At 41.4% G+C, this 16,062-nt stretch overlaps 1 protein-coding gene across 5 annotated transcripts in view; it reads right to left on the minus strand.

Annotated features, from left to right (window-relative positions):
• Kansl1 (KAT8 regulatory NSL complex subunit 1) overlaps nucleotides 1-15,418 on the minus strand; it is a 129,969-nt gene extending 114,551 nt beyond the window's left edge. For 4 of the 5 annotated variants that reach the window (XM_057774604.1, XM_057774602.1, XM_057774603.1 and 1 more), the window contains exons 1-2: nucleotides 15,396-15,418; nucleotides 13,614-13,731 (exon numbers count right to left, since the gene is read on the minus strand). The gene's annotated coding sequence lies outside the window, so the exon portion shown is untranslated. The remainder of the gene's footprint in view (nucleotides 1-13,613; nucleotides 13,732-15,395) is intronic. The other variant, XM_057774601.1, reaches the window with a different exon arrangement.
• Between the last annotated feature and the right edge of the window lie 644 nt (nucleotides 15,419-16,062).

Raw genomic sequence — 16,062 nt, forward strand, 5'->3', positions numbered from 1 at the left:
GGGGAGGCAGAGGCAGGCAAATCTCTGTGAGTTTGAGATCTGCCTGGTCTACAAGAGCTAGTTCCAGGACAGGTTCCAAAAGCTACAGAGAAACCCTGTCTCAGAAAAAAAAAAAAAAAAAAAAAAAAGACACAAATTTAACAAAATTATCCCAAGTAAACTAATTTCAAGCAAAAACAAAAACCATATAATAACAAATTGAAACTATTTTCTATGTTAAAAGAAGAGGAAAGTCAGGCATGCTGGTGTTGTGTTTATAATCTCAGCTACAAGAGGCCAAGGTAGAAGGATCTCAAGCATAGGCCAGCCTCATCCACACAGCCAGACCCTACCTTGAAAAAGGAAGAAGATGGGCTGGACACATGTCTGCAGAGGACCCAGGTTTGATTCCAGCACCCACCTAATGGCTCACAACCATCCAGAATCCAACACCCTCTTCTGACCTCTGCAAAGCAATAGGCATGCATATACACATATGCAAGCAAAAGATAGTTCTAAAATAATTTTTAAAAAAATAAATACTTTACAAGGCAATATACTACACACCTGTAATCCTAGTATTGGGGAGAACAAGACAGAAGGATCAAGAGTTCATGGACAGTCTGGGTTATATAGTGAGTGACTTTTGGATCAGCCTAGGGACAAAAAAAACTATGCTAAAAGAAAGAGGGGGGGAAAAACTCGCAATTCCTAGAATATAGTACTATCAAAGCATGACCTTGTCCAGCTAAGCAGGACAGCACAGACCTTTAACCTAAGCACTTAGGAGCTCTAGAGCCAGTCTGATCTACATAGCAAGTTGCAGAAATGCCAGGGGCACAGAGTGTAAGAACCTGCTTCAAAAACAAAATAATTTTTTAAAAATAAAACCTTGGGCTGGGCGGTGGTGGTGCACACCTTTAGTTCTAGCAATTGGGAGACAGAGGCAGGCAGATCTCTGAAAGTTCGAGGCCAACCTGATCTATAGAAAAAAAAAAAATTAAATCTATCCAATGTTATTTTTAAAATGGTAAAAGAAAAAAGATGAAAGCTATCAATTGACAAAGATCAATTAGTAAGATGTTAGTCACTTCCAATTCTCTCTTCTGGCACCTTTTTCAGAAGACTGCCTAAATCATTACAACAAGTCCAAAATGAAGTGTTACTTAAAAGCATAACCAAAATGAGGTAGCAATGCAAGTACCCCAATTAAAAGAAAAGTTAAGGGAGCCAAGTAGGTGACAGTGACCTAAAGTGTTAGACTTGTCACCTCTACCCTAAGTGTTTCAAAATAAGTAAAAGGTTTACATAGGGAAATTTTGTGACCTAAACAAATCATATTTAATTCTGCCTTTTTCATTCTCAAGTGTTTGCTGTTGCCCCAGGAGATATTTCTAGGTTTCTTCCGTCTTTAACAGACTTTTAAACATTAGTTATACCTATAACTTTTTTTATCTTCATTGAGTTATTAGGAAATCAGGCACATCTCAATTAAAGTCATTATCACTCTGATACCAAAACCAGACAAAAACCACATGATAAAATTATACAGATCAATGTCCTTTATGATATAGTCATAAAAACCCTTTAAAGCAAAAATGAATTCAGAAACATACAAAAAAAGGATGACCTTTGCTAAATGTAGTTTTCAAGGTTAGTTTAACAGCTGTTGCAATACACAACGTTATTAGAGGACAAAAACCACATGATAAGAGCTGGAAAGATGGCTCAGCAGTCAAGAGTACTAGCACATGGATGATTACATCTCCAGTCCCAACAACCCTCTTCTGGTTCCTTAGGCACTGCGCACATGTAGATACATGACATACATACAGGCCAAACACCCACACAAACAAAAATCAATCTTTAAAAAAAAAAAATCAATACCCATGTGACAATCTAAATATATTTTTTAAAAAAATCACTTGGCAAATTATAATAAAAGATATTTAAGAACCAGGTAGTGGTGGTGCATGCCTTAAATCCCAGTACTTGAGAGGCAGAAACAGGCAGATCTCTGTGAGTTCAAGGTCTATACAGGTAGTTCCAAGACAGGATCCGAAGCTACACGGGGGAAAAAACCTGTCTCAAAAAACAGAAGGGCTGGAGAGGTGGCTCAGCGGTTAAGAGCATTGCATGCTCTTCCAAAGGACCTGAGTTCAATTCCCAGCAACCACATGGTGGCTCACAACCATCTGTAGTGAGGTCTAGTGTCCTCTTCTAGTAGGCATATATATATGCAAACAGAGTGTTGTATCCATAATAAATGAATATTTAAAAAAAAAAAAACGGAAGAAAACAAAAATAGAATTTAACAAGCTAGAAATTGAAGAAAACTTCCTCAACTTGATTAAATGGTAACTATGAAGAAATGATAGTTAAGATTTTTGTTTGTTTGTTTGTTTGTTGGGACAGGGTTTCTCTGTGTTGCTTTGGAGCCTGTCCTGGAACTAGCTCTTGTATTCCACGCTGGCCTCGAACTCAGAGATCCGACTGCCTCTGCCTCTGAGTGCTGGGATTAAAGGAGTGCGCCACCACATCCTGGCTGATTTTTGTTTTTTTCTAAGATATGTAGCTTAGGCTGGCTTGAACTTGTAGCTAACCTCCCACTTCAGACTCTTGAGTGCCAGGAATATAATAGATCTACACTGCTATAAAACCAGACCTAGAGAGAGTGAGTGAGTGAGTGTGGTGTGTGTGTGTGTACGTGGGTATAACATACTTTGGGGGGAGGGAGGTTGCAGGGAGGATAGGGTCTCACTGTGTAGCCCTGGCTTGTCTGGAACTTACTATTTAGACTAGGCAAGCCTTGAACTTACAGATATCCACTGCCTCTGCTTACAAATACTGGAATTAAAGCTGAGCAAGACCAGATTCAAAATCTTGGTAGAAAAATACTTTCCTCTAAGATCAAGAATAAAACAAATATGTACACTATTACTACTTCCAGTCAACATTGTACTAAAGGTTATCTAGCATATGCAAATAGTCAAGAAAAAATAAAAACATCTGATAAAAAAGAAAAAATAAGACCACTTTTATTTGCAGAGAATATAATCTTGTATATAAAAAAAAAAAAATCCTAGGGCTAGAGAGATGGCTTAACAGTTAATAGCACTGATTGCTCTTACAGAGGACCTAGGTTCAATTCCCAGGATCCACATGGCAGCTCACAACTGTCTGTAACTTCAGTTCAAGGGGACCTGGCACCCTCATACAGACTTATATGCAGGTAAACCACCAATGCACATAAATTGTGTATTTAAAAAAAGAAAATCCTATATAGAACTAACTGGGTGTGGCACATGCCTGTAATCCCCTAGCACTTAAAAGTGGAAGCAGAAGGCTAACCACACTACTACATAGCAAATCTGAGTCCAGCCTGGGATGCATGAGAGAGATCCTGTCTAAAGAAAAGAAACATCAGAAAACACAAGGAGGAAATCACAAAATATTGGCACTAATAAATTCAGTAAGGCTATGTCACATCAATATGCAAATAATATGACCGGGTAACAACACTTACTATCCTGTGGAACTTGCTTCGTAGACTGACATTAAAGGCATGCACCACCACTGCACGTATAGTAATTGTATTTCTACTGAGGAGGTGGCTCAGTGATTCACTATATAGCCCCAGCTGGCCACAAACTCAGGTTGACCCTTCTGCCTCAATCTTCCAAGTGCTGGTATTTACAAGTATGTGCTACCTACAGAGCTCAAAAAAATAGTATTAAAAAATAAAAGCCTCAGGCCAGCAAGTGGCCTAGGAGGTAAATAAAGTCCTGTTTCCAAGCCTTATGATGGCCTAAATTCAACCCTGAGGACCCACATAGTGGAAGAAGAGAAACTAACTCATACAAGTTGTCCTGTGATCTCCATACAATTTCCATGGTATGCTTCTGTGATCTCATACATACACAAGCATATATACAAAATAAATAAATGTACAAAAAATTTTAAAAGAAAAATAAAACCAGGGATAGGATGTTGTTCAGCTAGCAGAGTGCTTTTGTGATACACTTGAAGCACTGGAACCCATCCCCAGTACCACATAAACCATCCTATAGTTCCAAAACTCATAAAGGAGAACAGGAGAATTACACATGAGTTGAAGGCCTGCCTAGGCTCTATGAGCCCCATCTCAAAAATAAAGTAAGTAAATGAATACCAAGTGTGGTAGCATATGCCTGTAATCCCAGAATGTGAAAGCTAAAGCCAGGCCTTGTAGTCTACATAGCAAGACTCTGTTTCAAAATAAGATAAAGGAAATGAAAAGGTAGGTCTGAGTGATTATTATAAATCCAGGAGAGGAAATCAAGCTGACCATGCATCTTCAACTGAGAAAATATGAAAGCCAAGGGACAATGTGATTTATTTTTAAAAGACAGAAAAATCCAGTGCTGGAGATATGGTTCAGTAGTTAAGAGCACTGGTTGCTCCTAAAAGGACACGGGTTCAATTCCCAACACCTACACTGGCATCTCATTTACTGGCTGTAACTCTAGTCCCAGGGGATCCAATGCCCTCTGTACTGTATAGGTATAGCACACAGACATACATGCAGGCAAAACACCTCTACATAAAAAATTAAAATTAGGCGGGCAGTGGTGGCTCACACCTTTAATCACAGCACTTGGGACATAAAAGCAGGCGGATCTCTGAGTTTGAGGCCAGTCTGGTCTACAGAGTGAGTTCCAGAAGAGTCAGGAAACTCTAAGAAACCCTGTCTTAAAAAAAAAACAAGCCGGGCGGTGGTGGCGCACGCCTTTAATCCCAGCACTCGGGAGGCAGAGGCAGGCGGATCTCTGTGAGTTCGAGGCCAGCCTGGTCTACAAGAGCTAGTTCCGGGACAGGCACCAAAGCTACAGAGAAACCCTGTCTCAAAAAACAAACAAAACAAAACTAGCTCCAGGACAGGAACCAAAAAGCTACAGAGAAACCCTGTCTCGAAAAATCAACAATGGGAGATGGCTCAGTGGTTAAGAGCACTGCCTGCTTGTCTAAAGGTCCTGAGTTCAATTCCCAGCAACCATGTGGTGGCTTACAACCATCTGTAATAAGATCTGGTGCCTTCTTCTGGAGTACAGGCAGGCATGTAGGCAAAATACTGTATACACAATAAATAAATCTTTTAAAAAACAAAAACAAATCAAAACAAAGCAAACCATGGAGGGAAAAAAAATCTATCAACAGAAGGTATACAAAGTTAAAAACATATTTCAGGAACTACTTACAAATATGGAGCCGGGCAGTGGTGGCGCACACCTTTAATCCCAGCACTCGGGAGGCAGAGGCAGGCGGATCTCTGTGAGTTCGAGGCCAGCTTGGTCTACAAGAGCTAGTTCCAGGACAGGCTCCAAAACCACAGAGAAACCCTGTCTCGAAAAACTAAAAAAAAAAAAAAAAAAACAAAAACAAATATGGATAAATTCACCCTAGACTCCTACAGGATAGAAATCAAATTCAAGAAGCCCTAAGGTTCTTTTTTAGGCCAATGTAACAAAAACTCACCCCAACATTCCTTAGTGCCAATCCAGTCAGAGACAGTTGAGAACCTCAATGAAGCTTCTAGTTACTACAAATTGGTTCTGCTTTTCCAAAAGCAAATAAAGTTGTTGGCAAAGTTCCTCCCGTTCTCTTTATAAGTGTAACAAATACATAGCCTTCTATTTCATACTTACAATCTTTTATATAGCCTTGCATCCTGACATTCTTAAGATTAAAAAAAAAAATCCTCCAAAAGGCAGACGTGGAGGTCAACACCAGGAATCCTAAACACTCTGGGGCACAAAAGCAGAACCATCAAGCCCTGCCTAGTTTAAACAGTGCTGTAGGCAGTACAGGCCGGCCTGCAGAGAAGCTGTTTCAAGAAACAAAACAAAACAATCTTCAGGAGCTGGAGAGCTGGTTCAGCAGTTCAGAGCACTTGTTCTCTTCAGGGGACCCAGCACTTACATGGTAGCCCACAACCAACTACAACTCCAATTTCTGGAGCTCCAACACCCTCTGCTGACCTCTGAGATCAATAGGCACTTAGTATGGTGGTGCATATACATACATGCAGGCAAAATATCCATACTCTTCAAGTAAAATAAAAACAACTAAAAACTTTTTTTTTTTTTTTTTTTTTTTTTGGTTTTTCGAGACAGGGTTTCTCTGTGGTTTTGGAGCCTGTCCTGGAACTAGCTCTTGTAGACCAGGCTGGTCTCGAACTCACAGAGATTCACCTGCCTCTGCCTCCCGAGTGCTGGGATTAAAAACTTTTTTTCTTAATCTTCAAAAAATTTTATTTCAGCCAGGCATGTTGGTTCCTGCCTTCGATCTCAGTACTTAGGCGGTTAGAAACAGACAGATCTCTGTGAGTTCCAAAAGAGGTAGGACTACACATTGAGACTCTTGTCTCAAATTAATTAATTATTAAGTTTCAGCAGCACATGGTGGGGCAAGCCTTTAATCCCAGGACTTGGAAGGCAAAAGCAGACTCTGTGAGTTCAAGGCCAGCATGGTCAATACAGAGTCCCAGGCCCACTACCACCACATAGTGAGACCCTGTCCCAAAAAGAAACTGGAGGGGAATGGCTCATCAGTTAACAGTGCTTGCTCCTCTTCGAAAAGACCTGAGTTCAGTTCCAAGCAATTGGCTCACAACTGCCTATACCGCCAACTCCAGAAGATCCAATGCCCTATTCTGGCTTCCTTGGGCACTGCACACACATGACACATATAAATAACAATAAATCTTTAAAGTAAATAGAGGCTGAAGAAATGCTTCAGCGGTTGGAAACATTGGTTGCTCTTCCAGAAGACCTGGGTTTAATTCCCAGTGCTCACATGGCAGCTCACCACTGTCTGTAATTGCAACTCCAGGGGTTCCAACACCTCCACAGACACATACAGGCAAAAATACCAATGCACATAAAATAAAAAGTAAATTTTTTAAAAAGTAAATAAATATCCCTTTACAAGTCACAGCACTAAAGGCCTACCACAGTATAGCGGTTCTGTAGTTTGAATTTTTATCTTGCCCTTTAATCCCAACACTCAGGAGGCAGAGACAGGAGGATCTCCGTGAGTTCAAAGACAGCATGGTCTACAGAGTGAGTTCCAGAAAAGTCAAGGCTACACAGAGAAACCCTGTCTCAAGAAGCAAAAAAAAAAAAAAAAAAGGAAAAAAAGAAATTTACCCTTAAGCATAATTTATCTTTATATTCCCATTCATCGTGTTGCTCCATTTAGATGTAGCCTCAATTTTCTTTAATATAAATAATGCTACAATTAATATTTTATTTACAAATTTTTATAAATATCCTTTTCCCCTTTGGATAAATTCATAGAGCTGGAACCCCCAACTGAAGGACATTTTTTAGTTTATTGATATGTGCTACCCAGTATCTTGAAGAAAAATCTGGTCCAGTGCACATTCAGTGTTTAGAGAATTTTTAGCATCTCTGACAGCTTAATTTGCCAATTTAATAAGTGAAAATCATTCACTTTGTATACCTTTAATTAGTTATCAGAATAAAAATGTTTTTCATATGCTTTTTGATGATTTGTTTCTTTTTGTGAACTTTCATCATTTTTACTTTTTCTTGACAAACTTGAAAATCAGTTGAGATAATCACATAAATTAACTTTGGCTCCCCCTGCTGGTCATATATAACTATGATCAAGAAGCAGATAAACTGGATACAACTATTGTTACAAACACCACATACACACAGTGTTCTTTGTCTCTTAAACTTATACTTAACATTTTCTAAAAAAGGTGAAGGCAAAAAAAAATCACTCAATGTTTAAGAACAATTGTTAACAGTTCCCTACCAAATATACTGCCTGACTGGTACATTATAGGTCTACATCATTAATTTTGCTATCCTTTAATTATGTGAAAACATTCTGGTTACTTTTTGACACTGGAATGTCATCAAAAGCAAGCAGAAGCAAAGGGCTGAGATACAGCTCAATTATAAAGTGTATGCCAGCACAAGTCATAGGTTGAATCCTCAGTACTGGGAAGAAAAATAAAAAGAAGAGTGGAAGGGAGCTGATAGTATAGTCTGGTAGTATAGTGCGTCCCTAATATGCATTAGGTCATAGGTTTGGTCCTCGGCATCACAGAATGTAACTGTAACTACTGCCAGCCCTCATCCCAAAGCTGCTTACACTTATCAGCCTGGACTCTACTGGTAAAGAGTTACGCCAAGACTGGCAAACAGATACAGCTGGTTCAGCTCTTCCATTTCTATTGTCCTAAAGATGTATATCTCACTGTTCTTGGAAGACCCAAGTGGGAGGATCACCGTAAGTATGAACTACATAGTGAATTTCAAGCCAGACTGGGCTACAGAGTAAGATGGTCTCAAAAACAATAAAGACGTATGTCCCAATGTCCTTAGACAATCTACTCCAAACATATTTACTAAGTGCAAGCAAAGAAAATAAAAAACACTCAGGAGGTAGAGGCAGGTGAATCTCTTGAGTTTGAGGTGCAGCCTGGTCTAAAAAGTGAGTTCCAGGACAGCCAGGGCTGTTACATAGAGAAACCCTGTCTCGAAAAAAAGGAAAATAAGAAGAGCCAGCCTTCACTCCAGGAGAACTTGGGGACTACACAAAGTGAAAGAGAAGTAAACTAGTGGCCACTCAGCATTAGATGTCCTAGGTGTGGAGACCCACAGCAAGCAATACAAGCACTGCACACTGAGAGACCAGGGTTCACAAGATACATTCAGTGACATCTTGTGCTATTGTTAATGTTACTGTGATAACTGTTATTAAAGAAGTAGGAGAGCTGGGCAGTGGTGGCGCACACCTTTAATTCCAGCACTCGGGAGAAAAAGGCAGGCAGATCTCTGTGAGTTCGAGGCCAGCCTGCTCTACAAAGTTGAGTTTCAGGACAGTTAGGACTGTTTTACAGAGAAACCCTGTCTCAAAAAAAAATAAAATAAGGGGCTGGAGAGATGGCTCAGTGGTTAAGAGCACTGGCTGCTCTTCCAGAGGATCTGAGTTCAATTCCCAGCAACCACATGGTGGCTCACAACCATCTGTAATGAGATCTGGCGCCCTCTTCTGGCGTGCGGGCATACATGGAGGCAGAATGTTGTATACATAAGAAATAAATAAATCTTTAAAAAAAATAAATAAATAAAATAAAATAAAAACAAAAACCAACAACAACAGCAAAGAGGCAGAAGGAAGAGAGAGCTAGAGAGATGGCTGAGTGATTAAGAGCACTTCTTGTTCTTCCAGAAGATACATTTAGTTAGCATCCATTGTGGTTGGCTCACAGAGCTCACTCCAGCTCTCCAAACGACCTGAGACCCTTTTCTAGCCTCCATACATTCACACAGACACACAGAAACATTTAAAAACAAATGGAAGAGAAATAACTCACCAAAAGGGAGTAAAAGCCCTTCTAAAAAAAAAAAAAAATCCAGGACAGGCTCCAAAGCCACAGAGAAACCCTGTCTCGAAAAACCAAAAAAATAAAAAAAATAAAAAAATAAATAAAAATAAAAATACAACTCAACTGCCTGTGTGATGGCCCAGAGGCCAGGAAGAGAAAACACAAAAGAAACTGCCAACACATCTATACCTCTGAGCTCTGAGTGTGAGATGATGTAGCCAGGCTATCAAGAGCACTTGGCTAAAGCAACTGAATTGTACCTCAAAAGCTGAAAGAGCCAAAATAGAAAAAGAATATGATCATTTAATAAGATCTACATTTACCAGGTCATTTCTGATAGAAGCTTAGAAGATAGGTGGCAATCAAAGAGAATAAATGAGGTGACTGAAATTTACGCAGGCAAAAAAAAAGTCTGAACACAGAAAGCAGAAGTGAAAATGAGCAGGAAAACATTTATAAAGAAGGCGGTAGGCCGGAAAGATGGCTCAGCAGGTAAAGGGAACTGCTGCCAACCTTGACAGCCTGAGTTTAATCATGGTGACCCACACAATGGGAGTAAAAAGTGGATCTGATCCCTGAAAATTGTCTTCTGATCTCCCAATGTGCACTGCAGCGGGTGTGCATATACACACGTACACAATAAATAGTAACTAACAACTTGAAAATGAATAATTCAAACATAAGACTGAGTTTCAAAAAATAAAGTGGTGATTGAGATGGCACAAGAAAGACTCTGGAGGACATTGAAACCCACCTTGAGTGATGGGTTGGATAACAGTACTGTCCGTAATCAGGATACAAAGATAAAAAGAGGTTGGACTTGCAAAAGTAATGAGAACATTTAAGAGTCCACTTTATTCTGTCATAATCATATCTAATACACTGATTTTAAAAACTTAAAATATAAAGAGATAGCTACAGGGAGATATCAAGGAAGTAACTGTGATTGAAGATTAGAAGGCTAGGCAGTGAGACCCTGATTTAAAAAAATATGGTGGACAGTGATTGAGGATGACATTCAACATTGACCTCTGGCCTCCATATGTATATATATGTATACCTACCTATATATACACATGCACCACACACACACACATAAAAAAAAGAAAGAAGCTAGGTGGTGATACACACCTTTAATCTCAACACTTGGGAAGCAGAGGCAGATGGATCTCTTGAGTTTGAGGCCAGCCTGGTCTACACAATGAGTTCTAGGACAGTCAGAGGTATAGAAACCCTGTCTCAAAACAAACAAACAAACAAATAAATAAATAAATATAAAGAAACAGGCTGGTGAGACACCTCAAAAGGTAAAGACACTTAGAAGCCAAGTCTGTCAACCTGAGTTTGATCCTCAGAACCCATACAGCAGAAGGAAAACTGTCTCCTCCATGTAAGCTATGTGTACACACAGACACTCAGAAATAAGAAACATTAAAAAATAAAAATTTAGATGAGGTGTAACCATACACACCTTTAATCGCAGCACTCAGGAGGCAGAGACAGGCATGGATCTCTTTGAGTTCAATGTCAGCTTGGTCTACAAGAGTTAGTTCTGGGACAGGCCCCAAAGCTACAGAGAAACCCTGTCTCAAAAAATTGTTAAGAAGAGGAAACAATTTAAAAAAAAAAAAAAAAGAAGAAGAAGAGGAAACAACAACAACAATAATAATAAATAAAAATGTGACTTGACTCACCACTGGTGGTAGCAGCACTCGCCTTTAATCCCAGCACTTGGGAGGCAGAGAAAAGGTGGATCTCTGTGAGTTACAGGACAGCCTGGTCTACAGAGTGAGTTCCAGGATGGCCAGAGATACACAGAGAAACCCTGCTTCAAAAAACAAAAAGCTAAAGAGATTGTTCAGTGGTTAAGACCACTGGGCTGCTCTTCCAGAAGATCCACATGACAGCTCACAACTCTAACTCCAGTTCCAGGAGATCTGACACCCTCCCATAGACATACTTGCAAGCAAAATACCAATATACATAAAATACTAATAAATAAAAATGTAACTTCTATCTGAAAATACAGAAAAAAAGCACAATTTCTGTCAAATTAAATATATTTTGAAATGTTCTTAAGTATAAAAATGGGAAGGAAAAAAATTCTTTATGGTGTATGCCTGTAATCTCAGCCTTGAGAGGCTGAGTCATTTGAGTTCTAGGCCAGTCTAGGCTATACAGCAAAAAATTTTTTTTGGTTTTTTCCAGACAAGGTTTCTCTGTAGCTTTAGTGCCTGTCCTGGAACTAGCTCCTGTAGACCAGGCTGGCCTTGAACTCACAGAGATCCGCCTGCCTCTGCCTCCCAAGTGCTGAGATTAAAGGTGTGCGCCACCACTGCCTGGCCATATAGCAAGGTTCTATCTCAAAACAACCAAGTTTAGACTTAGCACGTTTTACGCTGATCAAACGATTGGTAGGGAACATAAAAAAAACCAAGACAGCTACGTAACTACATTTTTCCAAGTAGTTAATAGATAATAATTCATACACACTAAAGGACACTGACTTTTGGTTTGTATTTTTGTCATGCCAAAGGACTCTGATCTAACAGTAGAGGTTATAGTATTATAATACCCCAAATTTACCAATAATTAGAGGTAAAACATTAAACACTACACACATCTTTAAAAAGTAGGCCTCAGTATATTTAGTATCTTAATGCCAAAGAAATAGCAACATGAATCTAATATACTAATCATAGAGGTCAGCAAGTCCTAGCACAAAACAATTGTTAAGAAGCAGAAATACAGGGGCTAGAGAGATGGCTCAGCAGTTAAGAGCACTTCCAAAGAACCTGGGTTCAATTCCCAGTACCCACATGGCAATTCACCATTGTCTGTAACTCTGGCCCCAGGAGTTCTGAGACTTCACACAGATACACATGCAAGCAAAACAACAATGCACATAAATAAAAATAAATATATTTTTTAAAAAAGAAGTGGAAACACAATTATACAAGGTCTTCCAGTTCCTAGGCACTCGAATTATAGGCTGCTTCCCCATTCAACCCCTCGAACTGTAGCATAAGGAAAAGGCTGGAAAGAATGTGTCGCCTTGGACCCTTATCCATTCTCCAACAATATTCAACTCATTATCCAACAACAGCAGCCAGAACATACATGAGGATAAGATTCAGTCTACATTACCTAAAGATTTCCCCAAAGTCCAAATATTTAGGTTGCACAAACTGCATTATTCTGATTTCCCCCGGTACACTATTCTGGCATTAGCTAAGCAGATCACCACGAAACAATCTGAACTATATTGTTATCTAACTCTCAAGGAAGGCCAGGCTGACAGAGGACTTCTAGCACTACTTATCAGTTCTTGGTCCTTCCTCTCACTTCCTCACTCTCACGCCTTAAGCTTTGTCCTCTGTTTAGTCCTAAGGAAGAGTTCTTTTGCCATCTCTAAACAGATCAGAAAAAGCCTTAAGAGACACAGAACAATCATAGAAAGTTTTGTTTTTTTGTTTTTTTGTTTTATCAAATGGTCACCGTCCACATGGCCCAAATAAGGTCTGCCCTGTGAGAAAAAGGACACAATGGCTACCTGTTGAAAAACATAGTGTAAGGGTTCACACACTGGCCTAAGGAGCAGCACAGCATTCAAAGAGCTGTACACATAAACCTTAATATACCATATGAAACTTCATAGTAAACAAATGGTTAATGACACATCTTTTGTAACACATGAATCAGCTACTGATTTGCAAAAGTGGGACACACCCAAGTTCATATGACTCCAAAGTACCTGTTTGAAAATGGATCTCGAAGTCTAAATTGCCAACCCATCTACCAGGTTTAGAACAGAATTTTACAAATATATAAGCTGTAATAATTTAAAGTTTAAAAAATGGACTCATCATTACTATAAAAGTTAATTTGAGAACTTCATTAATATTTTAAGATCAATAACCAAGAACAGCAATAACACAAATTCTAAGATGCTAATTGTTCTGAGGATGAGTATACTGCAAGGTAATTGAGAATAGCAAATTCAAGAACACTCTAGATAGATCTGGGCAGAGGCCAACACCTATAATCCTATCTTTTGGAACGTTGAGGTAGGACGTTCATGAAGTTAAGGCCAAGTTCAGCAACCTAAAATGTTCCAGACCAGCCCAGGCTACAATGCAACCCTGTCTCAAAACACAAATAAATGAACAAATATTCTTGCTTCGAAAATACACATATGAAGTAATAAGGAAAAGCCAATCCATCTTACCTTAAGAGGCATCCAGATAGCATTCATAGTGTCAGGAATGGTTTAGACGAGACTCAGAAAGAAGCAGGAAGAAACTAAGGAATTCCCTCAGTTACCACGGATAAGGAAGTGGGAAGATCTGAAAAGGAGGAGTTTTCATTTAGATGGAAGAATCTAGAATATGTAAATAGCTTATTCTATCTGGGAAGGATATTAAGTGCCAACAGCCTACCCATCCTAAAAAGTGTACAAGTGCTAGGTGTGGTACACACCTTTAATCCCAGCACAGAGGAGGCTGAGGCAGGCTGTTGTCTAGGAGTTCAACAACGGCCTGGTAGACACAGTGTGTGTGTGGGGGGGGGGGGCTGTCAGGTAAGGCTACTTACTGATATGGTATCAAACAAAGAAAAAGGTAAAATATACAATTCACTTTGGGAAGTACATGTGTATCTCTAGATGTGTGTAGAAATATTTTACACCAAAGGACATAAATTTTAAATAATCAGAAACTACTTGTCAAAGATTCAGAAAACCAAAATCCCAGAGGAAAAGTTATTCTCCCAGAGAATTTCATAAGCACTCCTGAAAATGATTTATTAACTAACCACCTGAAAAAGTCTACAGCTACTTTTATTTAATAAACCTAAAACCTTTCTGACAATTCCTATGTCCTAACTTTTCTTAAAATTGTTTCAGAGCTGATTCTAAATAATAATAATAACAATTATTATTATTATTCACTGAAGTACTACAAGCAAAAAAAGGGGGGGAGACCCCTTCTTGCCCAGAGACCTTTAAAAGCAGACCAGAGGAACTGATTTTGAAGATGGAGGGTGTTAGGTTTGCAGGGACTCAGAAGGATGGACTAAATGACCCTTGTAGGAGCCTTAAGTCCTAAGCCTGAATGAAAATTCCAGCTTAACCAGTTACTGCTTCACTTAAAATGGAGGCTTGCCCGAGTAGGAACACAAAATAACACACTCACCTCTTTAAAAATAATTTCTTAAAATCAGAGTCAAAGCCCCCCGTTTTTTAAATAAATAAATAAAGCTCTGGAGTGGGTTTGTTTCCACTCCGCGTTTTGTCACTTCGGTTAGGGAGACTTGGCATCACTTTGCTAATCGCTCATCGGATTTGGGGGGTGGGGACCAGAGGAGTTTGACTCTTGACCCGACTTTCAGGCAAGCCTGAGCGCCCCCCGCCCCCACCCCGTGACGCGACGCGACCCCCGGGCGGCGATTCCGCGCCCCTCCCCCGCCTCGGACCCTTGTCCAGGAGCTTCCCCCACCCCCCACGGCCCGCGACTCCTCCGGCCCGGTCCCCATTGTTAGGAGGGGGCGGCCGTGGCCGGGGCTCGCGGCCCGGAGCCCGTTGCCCGACTTGCCTCAGGAGGGGGCGGCCCGAGGGATGCCGCTTCCCGTCCTGCCCGCCGCGGTCCGTCCCACCTCGCTCGGCCTGGCGCCCCGGGGCTCCGCTCGGCGACCCCCCTTCCGCCACAGGCCCGCTGACCGCCAGTCTCCGGGTCCGCCGCGGCCCACGGCCCGAGGCCCAGGCTTTGCGGGTGGGCGCCGGCCGGGGGTCTCCGCGCCCCACACGTCCCCGCGTCCTCAGCCCGGCCGCCTTCAGGGCCCTCCGCGGCGCCCGCTCCCGCGACCCCTCAGCCTCCCTCCGCCCCGCGGCGGCGTCTCCCGCGGCGTCCCCGGGACGGGACGCCCCACTCTGCGCCACCATCACCCCGACCCGCCGCGCCCCCACCCCCCGGGGCAGCAGTGCCAACGGCAGCTCCCCCGGCCCCGGACCTACCTGCACGGCTCAACCAAGCCTAGAGTGGGGGGGGCGGGCAAGCTTCCGCCCTCCTCTGTCTCTCATTGGCCCGTCTAGGGCAATTCGCGTGCACCATTGGCTAAATGTGGACGTCCGTCAGAGCTGTGGGGCGGGACGGTTGGGTGGGGGGAGAGATGCTGGTGCCTCGGCGTCTCTGTCTCTGTATCTCTCTATCTCTGTCTCGGCCCTAGGAAAGGAGAGGCTTGAGCTGGACAGAGCTGGAAGAGGGCCTAGTGAGAGAAATAAGACTAGGAATCCCCACAGAGCTTCAGAGCAATCCATCACTCAACCCTAGCCTCAGTCCCTCAGGTCCTCTTCTCTGTCACCCCCAACCCCTGCCCCCTCACCCTTCCAGGTTCTTCATCCAGGAAGCGATGTGATGAAAACCGGCCCGGAAGGCCATAGGGAGAAAGATGTTATATATGTACATTAAATACACACATATAAATGTTTATTTATAAAGTCAAGCAGATTTGAGGTCATGAGGGCCTGGAAAGGCCACACATCTCACAGACAAGGAAGAAATTGAGAGAGCTGATAGACAAAAATCACTCTCAAAGGTGGTGACAGTGGTTACCTCCTGGGATGAAATGGACTTCCCAGGAGACCAAGAGAGAGAAAGACTTTTAAGCTCAGGCACATCCTT

The sequence above is a fragment of the Chionomys nivalis genome, chromosome 7 (genome assembly GCF_950005125.1).
Source record: "Chionomys nivalis chromosome 7, mChiNiv1.1, whole genome shotgun sequence".
Classification (NCBI taxonomy): domain Eukaryota; kingdom Metazoa; phylum Chordata; class Mammalia; order Rodentia; family Cricetidae; genus Chionomys; species Chionomys nivalis.